Below are 17,689 nucleotides of genomic sequence, written 5' to 3'. Positions count from 1 at the left end.
TGTCCCAGGGTGCTCCAGCCTGGTCTTGGACAATTCCAGGGATCCAGGGGCAGCCACAACTGCTCTGGGAATTCCAACCCAGCCAGGAATTCCTTTCTTTGGGAAGGTTTCCTGCCTTCTCTGTCTTCCTGAAGAGTGCAAGAGGACTGAGCTTTGTTCCCCCCTTGCATTGATCCCCCCTCTCCTGGTTTTTGTCACTCAGCCAGAATCCCAATTTCCCAGCCAAGGATTAACCTGTATCCCATTTTGGCGAGGAGGAGAATCCAGTTCACCTTGCAAAGACACCTCAACTGCTGGAGGAGGAGCCCTGGATATCCCTGAACCAACCAGCTCTGAGAGAATGCAAAAGGCTGGAGTCCCCATGGCTCAGCATTCCATTTCTTCAATTCCCTTTGAAACCTTTCCCAGTAGGATTCAGTAGGATTGTGACCTATTTTTGCAATTGCTGCCTTGAAAAATTCAAATTACACTCTGTGAATACTCTGGAGGTGTTTTATAGTTACTACAAAAAGCAGCTGGGATGTGCTTTTCTTCCTCAGTCCTGTTCTGCTGTCCCAAATACTTTTTTAGGGAGAAGCTGAATGTAATTCCTGTCTGTGGTTGGGTGGGAATATAGGACAATCCCAACTATTCATTTTGGGACAGGTGAGAGTTTCTTAAAGCTCAAGTGACCTGACAAATGAACATTTTTTGTTTTGTTCTTTATTTTTTATTTCTTCTCCCCAGTCTCTAATCCTCTCAGCAAATGCAGAAATGGATTTCTTGCAAAACTCTCACGGCACAGCGACCTGTCCTGTGATCCCCACCAAACACTCATTACCTGCTGTGTGAAACCCATTTCCCTAAATTCTCCCATTCCAACATCTTGATTTCCAAGTCCCTGTCCCACTTTCCTTTCTTTGCCATTAACAGGAATTTCTGAATACATCTCCTTGCAACAAATTAAATGAGGTTACAGCTTGGCAGCCCATCCGCACAAGAGCCTCAGCTCGGCTTTGTGCCTTCAATCTTTGAACTTTGGCTTTGTCCTTTTGCTTGTTGTTCCCTGAATGCTCTGGCACGAGGACAAAATTAAAAAGCACTTTAGCTGCTGCTGAATGGTGGGTGATGCTGAACCCTGGTCTTGAAATGGAAATTAAAGCCCCATCTTTTTTACATTCCTTTTCTTAAGCAACAGGATATTGATCCGCTGGGTTGAAGTCTTTAAAAGAGCTGCTCTGTTATCTTTCTTCCTGGTTTATTTTTCTAGAGGAGCACGTTTCAGTTACCTCTGTGTTCAGAACGTGGAGATCAGATTCAGGTTATTAGAGGGAGAAATCTTGTGCTTCATTCGCCGCTTTCTTATCCTGCCTCGTGCCGCCGATGAAAGCGGCAGGATCTGAGGCCCAGCTTTGTCTGCAAGTTTTTTTAACTGTGGGAAGGGTTCCTGTTAAATGCCTATTTGAGATTAAAGTCAGATGCATCCAAACCATTGGTGTGTAAAGCTGTGAGCTGAGTTCCTATTTGGAGTTTCAATGTGTTGTAGTGCAGCTGGACACTGATATTTGTAGGGGCACTGTCCCCACTCCTCCATGTAGTCCTTTCCTGGGAGCTGCTGAAGAGCCAAGATTTGGGAGCAGTGGTGGCTTTGTAGCTGTTCCAGCAGCAAGCCCTAGGTCTGGGCAGTAGTATCTGTGTAGTAAGGGCTGTGTAGGTACTCACTGCTGGCAGCACATTCCAATCCGCCTCCCTTCGGCTCCATCCCTTCTTCCCAACTCTGGAGATTCCAGGAAAGATTAAAAATTGGCTCCTCTACACTCAGTGCCTCACAGAGAACTTCTGCAGCATGAAGGGAAAATCCAACTCCTTGAGGTTAGGAGGAGGGGGAGGCACTGTGGTGTCCTGGGATTGTTCTGTGATCCCAACCCAGAATTCCATCATTCCTGGATGCACTGCTGATGCCTTGGACTGGCTGCCTAGAACAGAGGTAGAGAATAAAGTAGGTATTTATTAAAGTATGTATTTATTACAGTAATTATTTATTAGTTATTTATTAAAATAGGTATTTATTAAAGTAATTTTTTATTAAATAGATCCACCCTGGGCAGTGCAAGAGCCTGGCAGAGGCTACACCCACATGGACGGTGGTCAGGAGTTTTTTGGGCAGATTTAGTTTTGTCTATTTGCATTTCAGGGGTTAATTGTCCAATTACAGCTTCAGGTGATGAAGTCACATTCCCCCAGTTTGCTCCTCCCAACTCATTTTTGTTCCCTGGGGTTGTTCTGTGATCCCAACCCAGAACTCCATCATTCCTGGATGCACTGCTGATGCCTTGGACTGGCTGCCTAGAACAGAGGCTGGACAGAGCTAGAGAATAAAGTAGGTATTTAATAAAGTAGGTATTTATTAAAGTAGGTATTTATTAAAGTAGATATTTATTAAATAGACACACCCTGGGCAGTGCAAGAGCCATACACCCACATGGATGGTGATCAGGAGTTTTTTGGGCAGATTAAATTTGGTTTATTTGCATATCAGGGGTTAATTGTCCAATTACAGCTTGAGGTGATGAAGTCACATTCCCCCAGTTTGCTCCTCCCAACTCACTTTTGTTTATATTTTTGAGGCTGTGAGGTGTCCTTGGCTCTCAGGCCAGGAAGGATTGTTCTGTCTGCCCAACCTGAAGAGAGCTCACTAACACTCTGTAGGGAGTTCAGAGCTCTACACTAATGCAAAAAAAAATATAAAAACTAAAACTTGAGGCATCAGGGGAGGCACTGCAGCATCCTGGGGCTGCTCCACGATGCCATCCCAGGTTCCATCATTCCTGGATGCTGTGCCAGAGCAGATGGATTTCCATATGGACACTCACTGGGGCTCTGCCACCTGTGCTTTGCCCAGGAGATGAAGCAAAGGGAGTGCAGCACTGAAATCAGGAACCACTCCAGTTTTTATAGAGCTTGCTGTTGTCACAGCAATTACTGGAACAAGCAAAAAAAAAATAAACAAATGGATTTAATGAGCGTTTCAGTAATCCAGGAACAAGTGTTTCCAACACCTCGTTACTGGGGTGAGGTGGGCTCTACATGTTCTTGTCTCCAGAAATACAAAATGATTTGTTTTGCTACAGCTTTGGGGAGAAAAAAATGGAATTAAAGAAGTTGGTTGTCATTAAAAGTATTGCTGCTGACTGATTTAAGCATGTTTTCATCTCCCAGAAATAATGATGTTCCAATTAATAGTTAATGATTAATAGGAGCAGGTTTGAATTTTAAAAAAGCAGGGAAAATATATCCTACAAATGATTTGCCATAGATGGTTTTTTTTACATCATAAATATGATATCTAAATTTACATTTCTTTGCTCTTTTTCAAGCAGCTGTGTTACTGCTTTGGAATTTTGTATGAGGTAGATCCTGTGTTAGTAGGGATTTTAAAAAAAATAAATTTAAATATATAACTTTTACCAGTTTGGTGGTTTTTAAACATCATGTGTGATTTTGCAATAATCTCTCATTTGGGCACTGTTTGATATTCCTTAGGCTTTGTTCTGGTGGCAGGATTGCAGTGAGAGGTGTGCAATATTTTATTATCCAAGGGAAGCAGCACCAGAGATCTGAAATTCTGGTCTTTCCAGGACTTTTTGAGGTGGATTTAAATCATTCCACTGTGTGCATCAGAGACACTTTTAATGTATATTGGATGGTGTTGAGGCTGGAAATGATGGATTTAAGGAGTTGGATGTAACAGATAATGACTTGAGGACAAATCAGAAGAGATTCACTTTGTCTACACCAGGAGGTTGCTGAGGGCCTCCCTTCCCCAGAAACTCCATGTGGAATGGAAAAATTCAGATGTGTGAATTTGCTTTGTTACCTCCTTTCATTCATGGACTGAAAATTCAGCATTTTTTAGCTAATCAAGACATTTTTTACAGCTCAGTGTCCTCAAGGTCGTGGCCACCTCTATTTAATTTTCTGTCTGTTGGGGAAAGAATAGAGAAGTCCCATAAAATTAACTTTTTTTGGTTCTCTTTCCCAGTGTATCAAATATACACTGGCACTGGATGAGCTTTAAAGTCCCTTCCAACACAGATCATTCTGGAATTCCCTGCATTATGCATTTATCCTCTTTTTTAGTGTTCCCTTTTCCTAAGAATTCACTGAGCATGGACAGGACAGGTTCTGGAATTCCCTGAATTATACATTTATCCTCTTTTTTAACATTCCCCCTTCTTAGGAATTCACTGAGCATGGACAGGACAGGTTCTGGAATTCCCTGAATTTAACATTCCCCTTTCCTAGGAATTCACTGATTATGGACAGGACATGTTCTGGAATTCACTGATTTCTGCATTTTTCCTCTTTTTTTAACATTCCCCTTTCCTAAGAATTCACTGAGCATGGACAGGACAGGTTCTGGAATTCCCTGAATTATGCATTTATCCTCTTTTTTAACATTCCCCCTTCTTAGGAATTCACTGAGCATGGACAGGACAGGTTCTGGAATTCCCTGAATTATGCATTTATCCTCTTTTTTAATGTTCCCCTTTCCCAGGAATTCACTGAGCATGGACAGGACAGGTTTTAATGCCCCATCCAGCTCTGACAGGCTGGGCTGTGGAACTGCAGAACAGAAGCAAATTGTTCCATTTCCCAGGAAGAATTCCAAAGTGAATTCACATCCCAGGAGTGAATGTGATACAGAGGAGCCTGGTGTCCCTGAGGAAGGTGCAGACTGGGATGATTTCCCAAATTCCAGCTGCATCCAGCAGCACATCAAACCCAGGCAGTTCCTGCTGTGCCACCAGCTCAGTTCCTAAAGGATTGGTGTGACTTTAATGACTGAACTTGTTTTCTCCAGGAAAAAACTCTTCCCAGGGACCTGACAGATCACCTCTGCCTTGCTTCCAGACGTCCTGGCTCTCTAATTCCTCTCCCTAACGAGTTTTGTGCTGCACGATAAAATATTCATGTTCCAATAGGTTCTAAACTAATTATCTGCAGCCAGCACTTGCCTGAGCAGTCGTTTGCTGTTAGCTTGGCTCGAGTTAATGGCTTGTATTTCAGTACAAATAGTCCCTCCTGGCTGTTTCCTGTCACTGATTCTTATCCTAAATGGAATTTCCATATGTGTCTGCAGCTAATTCTTGTGCCATCCAAAGGATCCTGCGCCCAGGAAGAGGAGGAGGATGTGTTAGAGATAATATTTTATGTATTATGCAGTTGCTGCTTGGAAGCAAATGTCTCTGGGTCTGATCTCTCCACGCTGTGCAGTTGTACTCAGAGCTGTCCTACACCTCGTGCATTTTTAGCAGCTCTAAAATACCAGTTGTTCTACAGACAGGGACCATTCTAGTCAGGTATTTGAAGTTAAACAGCAGAAAATAAAAGAGAAGAAATTGATGTATCATGGGAAAACACGCAGGTAAAATAAGCTCAGTGTTCATCTGGAGGTGTCACATTAAATTTGAGCATCATCAGAAAATCCTCACGATGTTGATTTGCAGCTTAAAAGAGCCCTTGAAGGGGAATGTGATAAAAGCTGAATAAAATAGCACTGGCTTGCAAAAGAGCTAAAAATACTGTGAATTTTCATTATTCTGCCTGCGATAATCTTGGTTTTTCTGGTGCTTTTCTCAAGAGACAAGCCTCTATTTAAAATATTGACAGATCTTAATCTTTTAATGTTGCCATATGTCCACTTAGAGTAAAAAATGTAAATACTTCCATACTCTAAATGTATGGCAGTGATTTTGACTAATCACACGTCTCAATGCCTAATTGTTGCTGGGATCAAGGCCTGCAAGTGCTAACATGGAAATAAATTAGAAATCTTAGGTTTTCTTTTTTATTTTTTTTTTTAAAGCAACAACTTCATATTTATAGTGACTAATTTAAACAGCTTGCAGGGAAAAAAAAATCTGCTGAAGTTTCTGCTAATTTTTTCCCACATTAGTCCTAATGGGATGTTGTATCTGCCATGTCTGAAAAATTCATTTAGACATAAAATTTACTGGAGATTTGTGTTACAGAGGTGGAGAGAGAGTCTTGCTGTGGGTGTTTATTTGATACCTGAAGAGATTATTCTGTTTTCACTCGGACTAATTCAGACTTTGTGCAATCCAGGGGATGTTTTCTACAAGGAGAGCTGCTGGGGGCAGAGGGGATTCACCCAGGATCTGCTGGGAAAAGAAACTTCTCCAAAATCCCTGATGTTGCAGAAATGAGCAGCAGCTCTCCCCAGCCTGCACAGGTCACTCCAGCTCATCCCAGATCCGTTCATTTTCCCGTTACTCTGGGTTATTTATTGTGGAATTTCACCACAAACCCAAGTTTATGAGTCTGGTGAACACCTTTAGGTCTGTGCAGCTGCAAAGCCCCTCTGAGATCTCTCATTTGTGAGATTCCCTCTTTAGGTGAACAGAGCTTTGCAGGTGACACCAAGCTGGGAGTGTGGATCTGCTGGAGAGTGCAGAGGGATCAGGACAGGCTGGATCCATGGGCTGGGAACAATTGGATGAGCTTCACCAAGACCAGGTGTTGTGTCCTTGTGTCACACCAGCCCCATGGAGCAGCACAGGCTGGGGCTGCAGAGCTGGGAAGGGCCCTGGGGGTGCTGTGACAGCAGCTGGATGTGAATCCAGATGTGCCCAGGATGGCACCTGGATTTTAGCAGGAATGGAGTGGCCAGCAGGGTTAGGGAAGTGCCCTGTGCTGGGATTTGGGGTCAGTTCTGAGCTCCTCAGCTCAGGAAGGACCTGGAGGGGATGGAGAGTGGCCAGGGAATGGAGCTGGGAAGGGGCTGGAGGAGCTGGGGGAGCTGGAAAGGGTTTGGAGAACCAGGAAAAGCTGAGGGAGATGAGAAGGGTTTGGAGAATCAGGAAAAGCTGAGGGAGCTGGGAAAGGGGCTCAGCCTGGAGAAAAGGAGGCTCAGGGGGGACCTTGTGGCTCTGCACAAGTCCCTGAATTCTTGGAGGGATTTGGGATCTGCTCCAAGGAACAGGGACAGGAGGAGAGGGAACGGCCTCAGGCTGGGCCAGGGGAGGGCAGGATGGACATCAGGAGGAATTTCCTCATGGGAAAGGTTGATAGGAATTGGAAGAGACTGCCCAGGAAGGTTTGGAGTGCCCAGCCCTGGAGGTGTCCAAGGAACACCTGGATGTGGCACTTGGGGACAAGCTGGGGATCGGTCACAGGTTGGACTCGATGGTCTCACAGATATTTTCCAACCATCACTGTTTCACATTGATGCTAAATTTTGCACATCCTCAGTATTTTATGGAATTAAGGAATCTTTAAACACAAACCAGTTCTCCCAGCAGTGCTCATGGGATTTGTTCCTTTTCCTCCTTGACTCTTTATCCAGATAATCCTCATCTCTGCAGAGTGTGAATATCCAGGAAGGCTTGAAGTGCTGAGACTTGAATCTCTCATGCAGAGAAGCAGAGGAGCAATCCTTTAGTGTGGCACTTGAGGGAATACAAGTTTTTTCCTGTGTTATTTGTATTCTTGAATGCAGCTGTTTTATAAATCCATCATTTACTTGTGCTCTTCCTGAACTGCTCATCCCTCTCCGAGTGGCGTTGAAGAAATAATTTTCTGCCACATGAAAGATGTCTGATAGGAGGTAGAAATTGATATCTTGATCCTGGCTGTGCTTCCAGGTATTTATCAGTGATAATTTCTTCAATATCCTCTTGATTTGGGGGAAAAATAACCCTGTCTCTTCAGAAGTAACTGGAATGAACGTTATCTTACCATGAGATGAATGCAGATTTAAAATTCCCCTGATAGCAGCTCTGTTGTGGTTTTTAGCTTGATTTTCTAGGAAATGAGTCCCATCCTACAGGAAATGAGTCCTTTAGGTTTGTTCTGTCCATCCCTCCCCACTGATGGGATCGATATCAGCCAAATCTGAAAGGAGCAGGAGGTGCAAAGACGTGGAATTCCAGGGGGAAGAAAATTGTGAACGTGAGCAGCTGCAAGAGGAGAAAAAACAGGGAAAAAAAAAAAAGGAAAATCCACTGGCAGAAGGTGCTGGCCAGGGATGAGAGACAGAGCTTCAAACCATCCCTGTTTGGTGTCTCCTGGGCAAATGCCATAGGAATATATGGAGATTTATGGCTGTGGATATATGGATTTATGGATTTTGTAGTGTGGAAGCTGAAGGGACAAAGGCAGCACATCTGCTTCTCCAAGCTGTGATCCTTCAATGCTTTTTTTGGGGAACTGGAAGTGCAAAGAGGATTTAGTTATTCCCAAACATCTTTATTGTAGACTTTGGGGTTGATTTTTGTGTTCAACATCCTCCACTCTGCTCAAACTGAAAACAAGAGGTACAAGAGTTCATCCTGTCTGGAAATATTGGAAATTTATTTTTTCAGGTTGAAATTGAGTCCCTCATGGACACTTCTTTCTCCCAGATCCATGATTCTTCATTAAATGTAGTAAAACTTCACTAAATGTAGTAAATGTAGTAAAACTTCTTCATTAAATGTAGTAAAAAAGAATATTTTGATAGGTAAAACATGTCAAAATTAACTCCTGTTTCTTGATTTTTGCCTCAGATATCTTGATTTTGAGAGATTTAAGGAGGCTGCACAACTTCCTGGTGCCATTAATTGTAACAACTTTAATTCCTTGACTCATCCCTCTTTTTATTTTTTTCTTTTTTTTTCCTTATTTTGCTCCCTGGTTCTTATTTTGTGCCCTGGTGGCCTCACAAAATTCCTAATTAAATTCAGTAATAGAAAGAATGGTCACTCAGGTGTGTGGTTCTGCTGGGAGAGGGGATGGTTGAGGCTGATGAGAGAGGAAAAAAAATAATCTTGAATTTCACTTGAACTTCCCAAAACTCTGACCTGAAACTGTGAAAGAGGAGCCAGAGAGGCTCCAGCAGGGAAGGGTTAAACATGAAGTTCCATCTCCTCTTTTCCAGAGAGCATTTTGGTGACATAAATAGGAATAAAAAGGGCTGTAAACTTTGTTTTGAGAGCCCTTTAAGAAAAGGAAGCTTTGTGCACCAAGTTTTTAAGAAAGGAGATCAATTTAGTGCCTTTGTGACTGAGCATTCTGCAGGAACATCTGTGAACTGTTGAGTTTCATTCCCCTGCAGCTGCCTCTGGTTGGAGCCTGGGGGGGCATTTTTGTTCCTTTTTACTCAGGCTCTCATTTCTCTCCTGGTGTCATTTGTTAGTTTGGATTTTTGGGGGTTTTTTTCCACGTTAAAAAATACATTAATTTCACGATTATAAGCCGCACCATTTTGACTAAAATTTTGGTCCAAACCCGAAGTGCGGCTTATAATCAGGTGTGGTTTATGTATGGACAAAGAAGGAAAAGTTGCTGTTTTAGTTTGGAGGACAGGTGTCTGCTGAGAAAGGCAGGAGCTTCTCTTTGAAATGGAGAATGGAAACCCCCTCCCTCCAAATTATTATAATTTTGAAATCAAGGGGCTTTCAAGCAAAGATACGGGAGAAAGGGGCTCCCTTAGTGTCCCAAAACCTCTGTTTTATCTTGGTAAGAAATGTTGGGCTCTTCCCCCTGGCTGGAGCAACTCCCAATGGGATGCAGTAATTTTATCAGTGCCACAGTGGGACTCAATGGCCATGAGCAGAAAATGACTGGCTGGAGGAAGGATGGGGTGTGAAAAGATAAAGAACACTGCCCCAGCTGGTTTATAAACCATGGCCATGAACAGGAGATATCCCATGAGATAAAGAACACTGCCCCAGCTGGTTTATAAACCATGGCCATGAACAGGAGATATCCCATGAGATAAAGAACACTGCCCCAGCTGGTTTATAAACCATGGCCATGAACAGGAGATATCCCATGAGATAAAGAACACTGCCCCAGCTGGTTTCAATGGATGCCCATTAGCAGAATATCTCCCACAGAGATCAGGATCACTGCCCCACCCTCAACAGATGGTGACAGAACAGACACCTTTGATCACACTCTGTGTTGTAACCCAAGACAGTTGGCTGACACCCGGACGTGCTGTTTATAATCAGGTGCTGCTTATAATAGTGAAATTACTGTAAATAATAACAAACACAGCTCCTTTGAAGAGCCCTGAAGAGAAGAGGGCTTGGCTGGAGGAGCATCAATGCTTCCAGCTGCTCCATCCAGGAGAAGGCTGGCAGTGAAAAGTTTTGAGGAACTTGAGTTTCTTGGATTTGTTTGCTTTCCATTCTGATTTTTTCCCCATTTTTAGATTCTTTTCAGGATTGTTTTTGGTGTTTAACAAGTTAACAGGAAGTGCTGGATGGTTCCTGGAGCAGAGCTCAGCTCAGAATGGCAAGAACAGGGAGGACAAACCATTTTCAGCTGATTTTTCTTTTATCCAGCTGAGCTGCGAATACAACAATGGGATTTTAGTGAGTTTTTCTCCCCTCAAAGTCTCCTGCAAATAATAAAAAGGATGAGTTTGGGTGTTGCTTTCTTATGAATCAATGTTGTCATCAGCAGAGGAGACAGAATTAGGTGACAATAAAGGGGCTACAAAAGTACAACTGGGACCTTAAATTATTTTTTATTATTGTTATTAATGAGAGCTGGAGAGGGACTTGGAGGGACAAGACACAGGGAATGGGGAAAGGGGAGATTGGGGAAGGAATTCCTGGCTGGACTGGAATTGCCAGAGAATCCCTGGAATGTCCATGGCCAGGTTGGAGCAGCCTGGGACAGTGGAAGTGTCCCTGCCCATGAATTTTAACTGGATTAATTTTAAGATCTCTTCCCACCCAACACATTCTGGTATTCAGTCATTCCTCTGATTATTATTTTTTCCCCAGAACAACTGATCATTTTTCCTAGCTGTGAACTAATTATTCAGTTTTACCATTTGTTGAACTTAGAACATTAAAACTGGCTCTGCAGATTTAGAATGTGTCCATTTTTTTTCTCCCTTCCAAGATAAAGATGCACTTTATTTTGGAAAAGGGCTTGGTAGTTTCACATTTATTAACTCTGGTAAATCACAGAACCCAGAGTTTGCAAAACCTGAATCAGCAAATTTAGGAAAGAGCAGCAATAATTACAAAAACTAATATTTATAGAGGGGGAGGGTGGAGAGAATCAGAGAATCACTGGAAAATCTGTGCAGAGAGGGAGCCAAATATGTATTTACATCTAATATTAAATAAAGGCGTGTTAAAAACTCAATAACATTTGATGGAACATCTGGCAAAGTGTGTGGCATTGTTAAAAAATATTTTAAACAGCCAAAATATTTGCTGTTACAAAACGAAAACAAACTTCTGTGTGTCTGGGGCTTGGATATAATTGCATCCAGAGCAGAATATATTATTTTCTAAAATCCTGTTAACAGCCTTCCCTGCTGGAGATGGATATTTCCAATTAGGATTACAGCATTTGGAGCGCTGCCTGCATCACCAAATCCAGCTCCAGCCTGTTCCTGAGGCTGGGAAATCCTTCAGCCCTGCTTGGAAACTCGTCCCACCCCTTGGGGACAGCGGTGGCAGGGATGTGTGACCTCCCAATTTTGTGGGAAGGGTAATCCCAGTGTCACTCCTGTTGGGAAAAACCAAGAATTGTTAATGAGCCCTTCTCCAAGCAGCCTGGTGCTGTGCCAGGAAGGATTAAGCTGTTTGTGGGGATTTTTTATTTTTTCTTTGGGAGCTGTGGGATATAAATCTCCATCAGGGGGGGAGCTGGCATGGCTTCAGTGGAGGAAGGTGTGGGATTAGGGATTAGGGAATGGGGAGTAACACTGCAGTGACCCCACAGCAGCTGGGGCACTCTGCTCGCTGGGATCTCCAAAGAAATTCCTGTCTCAAGGCTTAAATTTGGAATTACTTCTGGAATTATTACAGGAATGACTGCAGAGTTTCTGAATAAGAGGCTGGGATGGTCCAGCAGATATTTATACCTTTGAAGGATGGCAGTTAGAAATCAAAAGGAACAAAAAAAAAAAAGAGAAGGGAGGTGATATAAATGGAGATTTAATTAATATCTGGCCTTTTTGTGGAGCACACATCTCTTTTAAGGGGAAAATTGAGCAAGGAAAGTTCTGTGTGAAATGGCTGTGGCAAAAACAGTGAGTGGTGAGGGACAGGTGTGGAATAAATCCAAAGTGAACAGAGGAATGACTGCAGAATTAAAAAACAAAAAAAAGGTTGGACTGGAAAGGATCTTAAATCCCATCTGATTGCACTCCATCCATGGGCAGGGAAACTTCCACTGTCCCAGGATGTCCAACCTGGCCTTGGACATTCCAGGGATCCAGCTGCTCTGGGAATTCTATTCCAGCCCCTCCCCACCCTCCCAGGCAAGAATTCCTTCATAATATTCAATCTAAACATTCCCTCCTTCAGATTAGGAAAAGAAATAAAAACCAAGCAGAAGAGCAGCCTGGAGGAGAGAGGCTGTAAATGTTTTCATGGGTATGGATGTTTTTCCAGCACACTCCCACCATCAGGAGAAGGTGGAAAGTTTAGGGAAGAAGGTAAAATATCAGTAAGAATGAGGTTGATATTTAGCAAATCATCATGGAAGTGATTTGGCTTAATGTTGTGGAAGGAACAGATGTCAGAGGGGAAAAAAAATCCCAAGGGAGTTGTAAGAACATGGAGAAATGGAAGGAAACAGCAGAACAGGTGATCAGATGTGGCAGATTTCTGAAATCTGGCTGAACTCCTAAGGGACCACATTGGGAAGTGTGAAAGTGGGATGGGAGCTGAGCCAGCCTTGAAGAAACAGAGACTGGTGCAATCCTTTGGTAATAATCAGATTTTTTGGGTTGGGTTGGAGCAGTAACCAAAGAAAATATTGTAACCTGTGAGTGGTCAAACACCAAGAAAGACAAAAAAATGAAAAAGAATAACTTGTTTTTTGGTAGTGTCAGCTTTTTCTGTATTTTATTTTATCATTTTTTAAAATCCTGGGGTTTTATCAGCTGCATATTATGGAATTGGAGAAGCAAATCTGGCAGTGGGAACTCCACCATTCCTCAGTGCTGATCATTATCCACGTGCAAAACCAACAGGTTCAGCAAAAGAAAAAAATATCAGTTAAAATGATTTCTGAAGATAGGAGGAAGCTTCAAGGAGAAGAAGGCTGAATATCTGGGATTTGTTAAAATCTGAAAATTGTGTATAAATATTTATGAGGAGGAATGGTGCTGCTGAGGGAGCAAAGCCATCTCAGGAGGCTTCCTGTCAATCAGAACACCCAGACAGGTTTGAGATGATTGAAATTCCTCAAAAGGGGGATCAGTCACAAGAAATCTCCCATTTGAAGGGAGTGAGGGCAAGAAAAAAGGCTCAAGGTTTGGGAGAGGGTGCCTTTTTTTTGTTTGTTTTTTGGTGATTCCTTTGGTGGGTTAGTGCTGAATTTTGTGGCTGGTGTGAGTGGGAGCAGCTCCAGCCTGTGGAGCATCAGCTTGGATGGGAAGGGAAGGAGAAAAACTGGTCTGGAAATTGGTCAGACTGATCTGTTGTGTGGTGCTGTGGCTGAGGAAAAAGAGAATTTGATTTTTTTGTTGGTGGCAAGTATAGGGATAAAAGGGAATTTAAGGATGTAAAGGCAAGACCTTTCACAGGGTTTGGATCAGACACTCAAAAGATGAATCAGAAATGGGCAGGGACATCTCCCACCATCCCAGGTGCTCCAAACCCCAGTGTCCAACCTGGCCTGGGACATTGCAGGGATCCAGGGATGCTCTGGAAATTCCAGCCCAGCCAGGAGTTCCTTCCCCAGTCTCCCCTTTCCCCATTCCCTGTGTCCTGTCCCTTGTCCCCAGTCCCTCTGCAGCTCTCCTGGAGCCCCTCCAGGCCCTGGAATGTTCTGGAAGCTCTCCCTGCATCCTTCCCTTCTCCAGCCTGGCAATTCCCAGCTCTCCAGAACCTGACATTGGATCCATCTCCTCTCCAAGGAATTGATGCATCCAGGGCCTTCCCTTGCAATCTCAGCAAACCATCAAGGCTCTCCCTTCCCTGGGCCTCTCTTTTCTCTCCCCACTTTCCATCCCAATCCCTCTGCATGGATTCTGAGTGTCCTGAATCCCACAATCCTGGCCTGCCTTGCCTGGGCAGGGAACTCCAAGCTCATGGCAGGGACACCTCCCAGCATCCCAGGCTGCTCCAATCCTTCCTTGGGCACTGCAGGATCCAGGGATTCTCTGGCAATTCCAGGAATTCCTTCCCCAGTCTCCCCTTTCCCCATTCCCTGGGTCCTGTCCCTTGTCCCCAGTCCCTCTCCAGCTCTCCTGGAGCCCCTCCAGGCCCTGGAATGTTCTGGAAGCTCTCCCTGCATCCTTCCCTTCTCCAGGTGAGCACCCCCAGCTCTCCCAGCCTGGCTCCAGCCCTGGAGCAGCTCCATGGATGGCTCTGGATTTGCTCCAGGTGCTGCTGTGTCCCCATGGTCACACCCTGAGGTGTCACCTGAGGGGACACAGGGACAGAATTCCCCTCCCCTCCTGCCCACACTGGGGACACCCCCAATTCCTCATCATCTATAAATTCGTATCAATGTGGATTTGTACATCTGGACCCTTCATGTGCCACATCTGTGTTGTTGTTTACAGCTGGTTTTACTGTTTTAAGCTACAGAACTTTAAGATTAAACAGAGAAAAAAACCTGTTGTTGTTCTTACCCCTCATACCTTGAAGTAGCTGAAGATTCAGAGTAAGAATTCAGAGATGAGTTTGTGCAGAATAACCCAGAGGCTGCAGAGTTTGGCTCACAGGGAATGGGCTTTGAGTGAATTTTCCAGCCAGGGGGGGTTACAATAATTTATTTTTGTTTTCCAAAGAACAGAGTTTCCTTGGGCAGCTGTTGGCCAAGGTGTGCCAGGTCTGCTGAGGGTGGCAGCAACCGGAGCCACCCAAAAAGAGCAACCAAACAAACGTGGCACTGGCAGGGCTGGGGAATGCTGCAAATCCCAGCTGTGTTACCTCAAAGGGCAGAGGATTCCTTGATGAGCAGCCTTTTGTCCTAAACTTTCCTCTGTTCCAGCTGAATAAAGCAACGATCCTCCCAGTCCTAACGACCACGGCTTTCTGGAAATGTAAAATTACCAGATCTCATTAATGCCAGGCTCTATCATTCATCAAAGCACTTCTTACACCTCATGCTGGCTCCTTTTCTCTCCCCCTCTTAATCTTCCTCTCATTATAAGGATGTGCCTGCCCTTTGGACCTATCTGCTTCCAAGGAGTTGACACCTGCAGAGATCTCATTTGGGAAAGACTCGTTAACTCTTTGAGAGTTGAAACAGCTGAAATGTAGGGAAAACAATCCAGTGGGAGCAGAGGATGCTGTAAATACCCCAGGGACAAAGACCAGGCAGAGGATGGCACATGAAGGAAAGGGAATTCTTTATGTCCCTGTGCCTTTATCCTGATAAAATCTCGGTCTCATGGTCAACAGGTCCCTGAAAATGCAGTTAATGGCTTGATTTTTTTATATTTTTTTTTTCATCCTTCCCAAGGATTTTCTGCTGCTTTGGAGACTTCTCCCAACCTAATGCACTTTTCACATGTGCCTCGTGTAGCTGGAAAGCTGAAAAAAAAAAAATAAAGATTTCAAAATGAGCTCAATTGCCATGAAATTAGACCTGGCTGGGGACAAAAGCTTTTGACACGTACATGGAAACTGCTCCTCCAGATGATCCTCAGAGTTCTGTAGCAGCTTTTATCTCAAGAACTAAAGCACTTTGCAAACAGTCAGATTACAGAAGTGCTGCACTGATCAGGTATTTTAGCCAAATAAATACTATTTATAAAGGAATTTTCAAAAGGGCTTTCAGAGATACCTGTCACAGTTTCAGCATCCTTATTCAGTGACTCGAAGCTCTTATCTGTCTCAGTAGGGGATGCCAATTTACTGATGTACTTTTCTGTTAAAATCCAGCTTCCATAAGGCAGATTAGCAGTGAGAAAATGCATGTCTCTTTGGAGGGGAAAAAAAAAAAGAGTTTGAAAGTTGTTTTAAAGTCGATTCTGTGATAAATGAGCCAATTGAGGAGATGTATCAGGTGCCACATAAAAAAAAAAATAAAGAAAAAGTCACTTTTTTGGAAATTGCTGGATCTGTGTTGTTCTGAGCACCTCACCTGTCAAGCCAAGCAGCTGAGTTCCCTTGTTCATCCTTTCCCCTCTGTCTCCATCTGTTCCTGCCTCAAATCCCATTTCCTTTGTGAGCTCCATGGGATCACAGACATTTTGTCATTATGAAAAGCAGCCTCGTGCTCTGATCAACATCTCCGCTCGCAGATATCGATACTGCAGCTTTTAATTACTTCATTAAATAAAACACTGCTTCTCATGTGCTGTTTGCCAGGCTCCTGTCAATACTGGATCCTGACAGAGCTGTTGTGGTGGAAGAGTTGTCAAAGAATATTGGCTTGGAGGGAGGCAGGGAAGTTCTGCAGGAATGGTTGAGTGGAGGCTGTAATTCCATTAATCATCTCTAAATACAACGTGGAGAGGCTGCTGGAGTCACTCAGTCATTGAGACAACAAATCACACTTTGATCAAAACTTGGCCTTTCTTTGATCTCCTACTGAAAGACCAGCCTGGGAGTTCACTGCTTTGACATTTATCACTGTTATTTTGATAATCCCATCTGGATTTTATCGTGGTCACTTTGCATTTCATGTTTTAATACACTCTCCAAGTACTTTCTTCTCCTCTCCTGTGTTTCCTCATCTCATCTTTTAATTTTTTTTTTTCTTGTAAGATTGGCTATTGCTTCTCCAGGCATCTCAGGAATTCCTTAAATATTAATAGGATTCCTCTCCTGATTTTACTGGGACCAGTCCCCTTTGTCCTGGATCATATTTGCTTTATGGCTCCATGGCCTGTGTAGCCTCAAGACTTCTTGCAATTGATGGAAATTCTTGAATTTGTCTTCTCAAATTCCAAGTCATGCAGTGTTTCCCTCATGGCAAACATTCTCAGTAACTGGATGCACTGAAATAGGCAGTAACAAATTATATTCCCTTGCTCCAGTGGCCAAGGTGTGGAGTATCCAATTCTCCTGTGTGTTGGTGATGACTTCATCTCTGGTTTCATCAGCACCTGCTTTTTAACTTCTGATGAAAGAATAAATGGGAATATCTCTTGTGCTCATCCTCATGGATTTTGGTTAGGAACCTTTCTGCAGTGCAGAAGTTGTTCTTTCAGTATAAATAATATGATTTTTTTAAGTCCTTAAGTTCATTAACCCCTGCACAGTCCTGTTACCTTTCCTCCCTTCTCCACCCTGGTATTTTATTTCTCTCTGGGTATTTTTATTACAATTATTAAGTCATTAAAGGTATTGCTGAAGAAATTAGATTCAAATACCAGAGCAGCTGTGGCTGCCCCATCCCCTGGAAGTGTCCCAGGCCAGGCTGGATGAGGTTTGGAGCAACCTGGAATGGTGGAAGGTGTCCACAGGGGGGAAGTACACAGTAATTTCACGATTATAAGCTGCACCATTTTGACTAAAATTTTGGTCCGAACCCGAAGTGCGGCTTTTAATCAGGTGTGGTTTATATATGGACAAAGAATGAAAAGTTGCTGTTTTGGTTTGGAGGACAGGTGTCTGCTGAGAAAGGCAGGAGCTTCTCTTTGAAATGGAGAATGTAAACCCCCTCCCTCCAAATTATTATAATTTTGAAATCAAGGGGCTCTCAGGCAAAGATATGGGAATTAGGAATAACAGTTCTTTACTAGGGAAATTAAAATAGAAATACA

General features: G+C 43.4%; 1 protein-coding gene across 1 annotated transcript in view; it reads left to right on the top strand.

The window, feature by feature from the left end:
• The window catches only part of EXOC4 (exocyst complex component 4), a 264,576-nt gene that overhangs the window by 124,623 nt on the left and 122,264 nt on the right, over window positions 1-17,689 (top strand). The gene's annotated exons all lie outside the window — the stretch shown is intronic.

This window comes from Catharus ustulatus, chromosome 4 (assembly GCF_009819885.2).
Source record: "Catharus ustulatus isolate bCatUst1 chromosome 4, bCatUst1.pri.v2, whole genome shotgun sequence".
NCBI lineage: Eukaryota > Metazoa > Chordata > Aves > Passeriformes > Turdidae > Catharus > Catharus ustulatus.
Note: the sequence above shows the minus strand (reverse complement) of the source record. Positions and strands in the feature narration are given on the sequence as shown.